At 43.1% G+C, this 9,959-nt stretch overlaps 1 long non-coding RNA gene across 1 annotated transcript; it reads left to right on the forward strand.

Moving 5' to 3' along the window:
- The first annotated feature begins 7,700 nt into the window (after positions 1–7,700).
- LOC124860787 lies at positions 7,701–9,640 on the forward strand. Its single transcript, XR_007036436.1, has 3 exons — positions 7,701–8,391; positions 9,051–9,096; positions 9,563–9,640. It is a non-coding gene; the product is annotated as an uncharacterized LOC124860787 (long non-coding RNA).
- Positions 9,641–9,959: the final 319 nt, after the last annotated feature.

Below are 9,959 nucleotides of genomic sequence, written 5' to 3' on the forward strand. Positions count from 1 at the left end.
AACACATAAACATATATATAAACACATAAATATATATATATATATATATGTTTATACATATACAGATGTATATATATATATATATATATATATAATTATATTCTGCACATGTAGTAGAAGGTAAAATGGGGATTATTTTATTATTTTTATACTGTTACATTGTTTTATGTTGCTGTAGTTAGTTAATAATTATATATTAACTATATATTAAATAAATTCTGCCGGTGTCCACCACCGGGTTCAGGGATTGCCGCCGCGACAGGCACCGCAGACCTTACGGCCGCAGCTACGGGCAGCAGCATCGACAATCGATGCGGAGAGCATGGTCCACTCGGACTCTATGTCTCCAACATCCCCCGGGATCTGGTTGAGGCTCTCCCGGAGGTGAGAGTTGAATACATCCCTGGCCGAGGGCTCCGCCAGGCGTTCCCAGCAGACCCTCACTATGCGCTTGGGCCTGCCAAGTCTGTCCGGCTTTCTCCTCCTCCAGCGGATCCAACTCACCACCAGGTGGCGATCAGTGGACAGCTCAGCCCCTCTCTTCACCCGAGTGTCCAAAACATGCAGCCGAAGGTCTGATGATACGACAACAAAGTCGATCATTGACCTCCTGCCTAGTGCATCCTGGTGCCAAGTGCACTGATGGACACCCTTATGTTTGAACATGGTGTTCATTATGGACAATCCGTGACTAGCACAGAAGTCCAATAACAAAACACCACTCAGATTCAGATCGGGAAGGCCATTCCTCCCGATCACGCCTCTCCAGGTGTCAGTGTCGTTTCCCATGTGGGCGTTGAAGTCCCCCAGCAGAATAATGGAGTCCCTGGGAGGGGCCCTATCCAGCAACCCTGACAGGGACGCCAAGAAGGCCGGGTACTCCGCACTACCGCTCGTCCCGTAGGCTGAAATGATAGTCAGAGACCTCTCCCCAACTCGAAGGTGCAGGGATGCGACCCTCTCATCCACTGGGGTAAACCCCAACACTAGACGGATGAGCTGGGGGGCGACAAGCAAGCCAACCCCACCCCGCCGCCTCTCCCCGTAGGCCACTCCAGAGTAGAAGAGAGTACAACCCCTCTCGAGGAGATGGGTTCCAGAGCCCACGCTGTGCGTGGAGGCGAGCCCGACTATTTCTAGTCGATATCCCTCGACCTCCCGCACAAGCTCAGGCTTCTTCTCCCCCAGCGAGGTGACATTCCACGTCCCTAGAGCCAGCCTAAGCATCCGGGGATCGGGCCGCCGAGGTAAGGGACGCTGTCAAGCTGAAGAAGAAGTTCTATCGGCTGTGGTTGGCTTGTGGGACTCCTGAGGCGGCTGACAGGTACCGTGGGGCCAAGCCTGCCGCAGCCCGGGCTGTGGCAGAGGCAAAAACCCGGACCTGGGAGGCCATGGAGAAGGACGACCAGTTGGCCCCGAAGCGATTCTGGCAAACCGTCCGGCGCCTCAGGAAGGCGAAGCAGTGCTTCGCCAACACTGTTTACAGTGGGGGTGGGGAGCTGCTGACCTCGACTGGGGACATTATCAGGCGGTGGAAGGAGTACTTTGAGGATCTCCTCAATCTTGCCATCACGCATTCCCTGGTGGAAACAGAGGCTGGGGACTTGGGGTTGGACTCTTTCATTACCCAGGCTGAATTCACCGAGGTGGTTAAAAAGCTCCATGGTGGCAGGGCTTCAGGGGTGGATGAGATCCGCCCTGAGTACCTCAAGTCTTTGGATGTTGTGGGGCTGTCATGGTTGACACGCCTCTTCAACATTGCTGGCGGACGGGGACAGTGCCTTTGGATTGGCAGACTGGGGTGGTGGTCCCCCTTCATAAGAAGGGTGACCGGAGGGTGTATTCCAACAACAGGGGGATAACACTCCTCAGCCTCCGGCCGATAGTCCAACCTCGGCTTCAGGAGGAGCAGTGTGGTTTTCGTCCCGGCCATGGAACACTGGACCAGCTCTATACCCTCTCTACAGGGTTCTTGAGGGTTCATGGGAGTTTGCCCAACTGGTTCACATGTGTTTTGTGGACCTTGAGAAAGCATTCGACTGTGTCCCTCGTGATGACCTGTGGGGGGTGCTCCAGGAGTATGGAATCGGGGTCCCTTTATTAGGGGCCATCCGGTCTCTGTACAAGCGGACCAGGAGTTTGATTCTCATTGCCGGCACTAAGTCGGACCTGTTCCCGGTGCATGTTGGACTCCGGCAGGGCTGCCCTTTGTCACCGGTCCTGTTCATAACTTTTATGGACAGGATTTCTAGACGCAGCCAAGGGCCGGAGGGGGTCTGGTTTGGGGACCAGAGGATTTCGTCTCTTCTTTTTGCAGATGATGTGGTCCTGCTGGCCCCCTCTAGCCAAGACCTACAGCATGCACTGGGGCGGTTCGCAGCCGAGTGTGAAGCAGCTGGGATTAAGATTAACTGCTCCAAGTCCGAGGCCATGGTACTCGACTGGAAAAGGGTGGCTTGTCCTCTTCAGGTTGGAGGGGAGTTCCTGCCTCAAGTGGAGGAGTTTAAGTATCTCGGGGTCTTGTTCACAAGTGAGGGAAGAATGGAGCGGGAGATCGACAGACGGATTGGTGCGGCTGCCACAGTAATGGGGGCGCTGTGCCGGTCCATTGTGGTGAAGAGAGAGCTGAGCCGAAAAGCGAAGCTCTCGATTTACCGGTCGGTCTACGTTCCTACCCTCACCTATGGCCATGAACTTTGGGTCATGACCAAAAGAACGAGATCCCTGATACAAGCGGCTGAAATGAGCTTCCTCCGTAGGGTGGCCGGGCACTCCCTTAGAGATAGGGTGAGGAGCTCGGCCATCCAGGAGGAGCTTGGAGTAGAGCCGCTGCTCCTCCACATCAAGAGGAGCCAGTTGAGGTGGCTTTGGCATCTATACCGGATGCCTCCTGGACGCCTTCCTCGGGAGGTGTTCCAGGCACGTCCCACTGGGAGGAGGCCCAGGACACGCTGGAGGGACTATGTCTCTCGGCTGGCCTTGGAACGCCTTGGGCTCCCCCTGGAGGAGCTGGAAGAGGTGTCTGGGGAGAAGGACGTCTGGGCGTCTCTGCTGAGTCTGCTGCCCCCGCGACCCGGTCCCGGATAAAGCAGAAGACGACAAGTACGAGTACGAGTACCTAATAAATTCTTCCAAATTCCATCCTCATCCCAACTCATAAATCCTATCATGCATTATAACTACTCCTCTCATAATCATATTTACTATGCCTCAAAATAATATGTTCTACATCTTCAGGGACACCACAGACATCACATTCATTAGATACACTTAGCCATTACATAGAAAAATCACTTCCCCTCTTCTGCGCTTTCCTTCATCTTAATTGATTTCTGTATTTTGTAATAATGTCTTCCTTTAGTGTCAGTGTCCCACCTGTCCTGCCATATATCCCTCACTACTGCTCTTATTAGTGATATAGCCTCACCTTTTCCAAACAGAACATTCATTATTTCATCAATTTTAGGTTTCAATGTTCTCTTTGCAATCTCATCTGCTTTTTCATTTCCCTCCACACCAACATGTGCAGGAACCCGGCAGAACCCAGGAACCCACCAGAATTGTACTACAATTCCAGTTCTTTGTATTCCTTAAAGTATAAATATTTCCATCAACAAATAATTTCTTGCTGATTCTTTTGAAATCAAACAATTTAATGCTGCTTGGAATCTGAACCTGTTTTTGTTTCTGATTTTAAAATGTAAAAACCCTAAAGGGGCCCAAACAGAATCTACCCTGGTAAGCCACTTGCCCAGCGCCATATGGCGCTGCACTTGCCTATAAGCCTGCTGTTCACTCAATAGCATAGCACAAACCTGTTTAATTGTTGCACATTGTGCATTTAAAAGATGTTTTAGAGTTAACTAAGTTAGGAGACAACAAATGACCTAAACAAAGGATTTATTAACCATATTGGTCTGTGTTTTTCTAAGTGTTTTAGAAGGTAACAGCTCTAAAAGCTGGGGACATCTCTGACCCCATTTCCACTTGCAATCAAGTCATCTTTACAGAGTTTCCCTAAAATCTTTCACAAAATTCTTTGGTCATAAACCTGCAAAAATGAGCCACCTCTGACCTCAATGATCATTCATAAATTTGTTGTAGATGCTGATGGCTGTGGGCAGGAAGGATCTCCTGTAGCGCTCCGTCTTACAGCAGATCTGAAGAAGCCTCTGACTGAAGACACTTTGTTGTTGTAGGACAGTCTCATGAAGAGGATGCTCAGGGTTCTCCATAATGTTCTTCATTTTATGAAGAATCCTTCTTTCCACAATGATCTCCAGAGGTTGTCCAGGTGAACACCGAGGTATTTATGCTCGACCATCTCCACTTCTCCCATGATGGAAAGTGTGTGACCTATTCTTGTTTTTTTTTAAATCTACAATCATCTCCTTTATTTCAGGAAGTCCTGATGGTTTATTGTTTGCTTACTCAGGTGGGCCAACAGGAGTCTCTCTAGGACCTTCATGATGTGGGATGTCAGGGCAACAGGTCTATAGTCATTGAGGACTGATGGGTGAGTTTTCTTTGGTACCGGAACAAGACAGGAGGTCTTCCACAAAACTGGAACCTTCTTCTGGGCCAGGCTAAGGTTGAAGAGGTGCTGCAGAATCCCACAGAGCTGCTCTGCACAGGCCTTCAGGACTCTAGGGTGTCAGCCATCTGGACCTGCAGGCTTACTCCGGTTCAGTCTCTCCAGTTGTCTCTTTACCTGACTTCTTGAAACACACAAATGGAGGCAAAGGGAGCATCAGCATCTTCTGATTTGGTTGAAGGCAAACATGTAGAAGCAGAAGGTCCATGGCTGAGGTGAAAGATAAAACATTTGAGGTCTGAAAGAAAAGCTGTGGGTCAAAGGAGGTTGGGATGTCTGCTTGGCTGTGAACAGGAGAGGAGGATGCTGAGCTTGTTTCTGAACTGAACTTGTTAAGGAAAATTTTCAATTCTTGGCTCTGTCCAGATATCACTTACAAGAACAGCTGCAGCTTCATGATCTTCATGAGAAGTTTCTGTCTGGTTTTAGGTCTTGTCACAGCACTGGACTGCTCTTCTCAGGGTGTGCAATAATCTACTTTTAACTGCTGGTTCTGATGTTTTGGATACACAACCACATGATCTTTTCACCCCAATTCTGTATTCCCTCCATCAGCTGCCAGTTCATTTAAGAATTGTTTTTTAAGGTTTTGCTTTTAGTTTGTCTAAATGGTTTGGCACCTCCTTACTTGAAAGAGCTTTTACATCCCCAGTAGAACTCTAAGATTTCAGGACCAGAAGCTCTTAGATGTTCTCAGGACTTGGGTCAGGACCAGGGTAGATGGAGCTTTTTTAGCTGGAGTCCTAGGTTTGGGAACAGTCTCTTTCTCTCTTTGAGGTCTGCTGGAACCTTATATGAGTCCTGGTTTCTTCTGCCTTTTATTGCTTAATGCTTTTTATTATGTTACAGCATTTATCTTCTATTTTACTTTTTATTCACCTGTAGCACCTGTAGCACTTTGGTTGTCTTTAGGTTTGTTAAGCACTTTAAAAATAAATATAGAAATAATACACTGTATAATCTAGAATAATATAGCATTTGTGTGGAAAAATAATAAATAAAACCACACCACAGAGTAAAAAAAGCGGTTTATGTCTAAACATATAAGTTTTAATAATTATTATAGTATTATTATATTACATTCATGTTGACACTGAAAGTGATAGCCTAAATATAGCGTTTAATGCTATCTTAGACTCAATTGGCTTTGATTAAAACATTAACAAACCTACCCACCTTTGTCTTCATTCTCTGGACCTTGTGCTGACATATGGCATTGAGTGTAAAGACATAACAATATTCTCTCATAACCCTGTCCTGTCTGACCATTTCTTAATAACCTTTGAGTTTAATTTAACTGAGTACTCCACACCTGAAAGAAAATGTCATTATAGTAGATCATTATCAGATGATGCTGTAACAACCTTTAAAGAATCTGTTCCACTTTTGATTTCCTCATTATCACAGAAAACCACAGTGAAGGGCAATCATTTTGTTTCTTCCCCTTCACAAATTGATTCTCTTGTTCATAGTGTTTCTTCATCATTGCGTGATGCATTAGACAATGCAGCCCCTTGAAAAAGAAGGTAATCATTAATAGGAGGCTAGCTCCTTGGTTTAATTCAGAGCTGCGTACTTTAAAGCACAATGTTAGAAAATTGGAGAGAAAATGGCGCTCTACACACCTAGAGGATTCCTACTTAATCTGGAAAAATAGTCTACTGTATAAAAAGACACTTCACCAAGCCAGAACAACTTATTTCTCATCATTAATAGAAGAGAACAAGAATAATCCTAGGTTTGTCTTTAGTTGCTAAACTTACACAGAGTCATAGCTCTGTTGAGCCATCCAATCCCTTAGCTCTTAGCAGCCATGACTTTATGGGATTCTTCTTAAATAAAATTAATTATATTAAAAATAAAATCTTTGACATACTCCTGAAGATGATTACTTCATCCTCAGCAAGTGAGACAACATTGGAAATAACTGCAGAACCTGATCTGTGTTTGGACTGTTCTGATCCTGTGGAGCTTCCTGAGTTATCAGAAATATTAGCTTCATCTAAACCTTCAACTTGTATGTTAGACCCAATCCCAACCAAATTATTTAAGGAAGTGTTCCCTCTGATTACCAGCCCCATTTTAGATATGATTAATCTATCTTTAGTAAATGGATCAGAACCACAGGCTTTTAAGTTAGCTGTAATTAAACCTTTACTTAAGAAACCTTCGCTTGATCGAGATGACTTGAAAAATTACAGACCTATATCCAATCTTCCATTCTTATCTAAAATTCTTGAGAAAATAGTTGCTAATCAAATGTGTGAACATTTATACAGCAATGACCTGTTTGAAGAGTTTCAGTCAGGTTTCAGAGCTCATCATAGCACTGAAACAGCTCTGCTGAAAGTCACTAATGATATTCTTATGGCCTCAGATAATGGACTTGTGTCTGTTCTGGTTCTGTTAGATCTTACGCAAAAAAAATATATTTCTCAAAATATTATTTAGCAATATCTTTCATGTGTGTTCATGTATTGTGAAATGTACATAGTGATATATCAGGATATATTAAATAATAATATACTATATGTATGAAGCGATATATTGCGATATAGGGGAAAATATTGCAATTATTGCCGTTTTCATATATTGAGTAAATATGTTCCTATATTATGTACCGGTAAGATATTTTTGGATATATTTTAAATATATCCTAAATTGTATGAGATTATATATAGGAAGATGTATTGTAAATGTATGTAAAAAAATATATGTAAAATTATATGAGACAATATATTTCAATATACAAGATAATACAATCGCATATATATGGGAAGATATGTCTTACCTATGTTGCAAAATATGTTGATTTAAATTAAATAATATATTTAATATAATTATATATTGTATGCATGGTAAATATGAAATAGTCTTATGTACACTGTCATATTGCCAAATATAACATATTGAACAACACATGAATATAGTTCACATAAACTAAATGAGGTTTATTTCAAATTAGCAGCTGAAGGGACATTGACCAACAAACAAAACGAAATGTCCACATCTCCTAAATATAAGATATTTGTGCCTAAACATAACCAGGTCCTTTCTGTACTTGTCTCGGTAAAAGTAATTAGTTGAATCATACAACTCTGGCTTGCTACACACTGTCACTATGATCTGGTCCTCCATCTTCACTGACAACCGCTTCTTCTCCGCTTTGATCCTTCACCCTACGTCACAGCCACATCCAGTCCCTGATTGGTTGACGCGATGCAAATTTAGGAAAAGGTTCAAATTTTTCAACTCGTCCATCGCGCCGCTCTCGCTCCCGCTTCGCTTGCCGCGCCTTCCGCGCCGCGCCCTCCGCGTCCTTCGCACCGCGTCGTGCCGCTCCGCTCCTGAACGCGCCTCTACATAGGGATAACATGTAAATTGGTCGCTCCTTTCGCAGAAATCGCGTTTGGTGTGAACGCACCTTTAAAATGTCTCTGGCGGTGGCTTGTCGTTCGCGCCTATCCTACCCATAGTTCAATGTGTCCATGGTAAGAAGTAGCTCGACCAATCAGAGACGTTGCTTTTACACTATAGGATTCTGTTTTTTTTAAGTTCTGTTAATTAATTTAATATAACGTTTTAGCTTCTGTGCCACTGCTTTACAACATGCTCGCTTTACAAAACACATAAAAAATGTAAGGCATATTTACCTCTGGTAACCGAGTGGGCTGTTACCCGTCGAGACTTATGTCGTTCCAGAAGAAGAGAGGTATGGAGGGAAGGAGAAGAAAATACACTGCTCCCGGTTCACAATATGATATTCCAACAAGAACAAGGAGATTCTGGAAAAGGAGGTTTGTGTTTTACTTCAAACAAGACTAGTTACGTTACGGTATGAAACAGTTGTTTTACTGTTGTAGTTTTGTGGGGTTTTTTTTTACAAGCTGCCTTAGCTAGCATGCTATAGCACACTGGCTCACAAACTTTATTTAAAGAGACAGTGGCAGTTTTTGTTATGAGTGATGGGACAATCTGTTTAAGGGTGCACAGCAAAAAAACAAAGAAAGAAAACAAGGGACTGATAGAGACGATAATCAGTGCTCATTTTAATCTTAAACATCACGAAGCTGAAGTTAGCTTCCGATTCCAACTAATTTTCAATACCTGAGTATCTTTAAGCTGCCCTAGTTTGCAAACTAAAATACTTAAACAATTCAAACTTGATCTATGTTATTCTGCACAAGTTGTTGAATATTTAATACCAAGTTTGTGATTTGTGAAACCTATAGTTGATTTCGGAAAGTAGGGTGATTTCAGCGCCTTTTAAGCTTGTGGACCACACCAGAACTGCTTTAACCTCTGGACCCCAGTCCATACACCTCAGCTTTCAAATAAATTATGTTTCCTTCATAAACTTTCTATTGACTCATAGTGTTATATACATGCCATATGCCCATGCCTTTGTAAATAGGTATTCATAAAATTAAGAAAACCTTTTTTATACTTATCGTAGGAAACTGACTGAGGCCATCAACTTGCATCAGTCAAGCCAGGAAGTGGTGAGTCATGAACATGACCTTTTGTGTGTATTTTCTGGACTTTGGGCATTACGCTACACTAAATGGCCACATTTTAACCAGTTTATTGAAATGTAATACTTCTTGATTAGTATCTGTTAATAAAGTTGAGCAAATAAGTAGTCCTGGGTCAGGCCAAATGTTGAGTGGGATAATTGGAAAGGCCTCCATTTGAGGCATTTGGTGGAAGAATCTTATCTTTGCCATCCACTTTGCAGGCAGTCGGCATTGGGCACTTATCGCCCTCCCTGTTCCTTGGAGGATATGAAGTACAGACTAATTATAATGTATATTAAACATACAACAGCCGAACGTAGATCTTATATATAATGTATAGCCATGTGTGTGTGTGTGTATATATATATATATTTATAAAAGAGAGAGAGAGAGAGCCATGTATACCATAGACATGCTTCAGCTAAAGATGTCCTACATTCTTACACAACAGAATCTGGATCAGGATTCCTCTGAGCACAACACTGACAGTGGCTCAGAAGACACACATGATGATGGTGGTGGGATGACGGTAAGTAAGTCTCTAATAACTAACAGTACAACAAATCTACAGGTTTCTGTTGATGACTATTTCACTGAAAGCACTTCCTCTAAGACTTCTTTATTTTTACACAACAGAATCTGGATCAGGATTCCTCTGACAACAGATCTGAAAATGCACATGATGGTGATGACATTACAGTAAGTAATTCTATCAGGGCAATGATCTCACATATGAGTTTTGTGTCTTCATACTTTAGGTATTTTGCTTTCCTAGCTTTTTTTAAATGAATCTAAGGCTTATTTGTACCCTGTATGACAACAATGGCACATCTATAATATATTTAAGT

This window comes from Girardinichthys multiradiatus, chromosome 23 (assembly GCF_021462225.1).
Source record: "Girardinichthys multiradiatus isolate DD_20200921_A chromosome 23, DD_fGirMul_XY1, whole genome shotgun sequence".
Lineage (NCBI taxonomy): Eukaryota > Metazoa > Chordata > Actinopteri > Cyprinodontiformes > Goodeidae > Girardinichthys > Girardinichthys multiradiatus.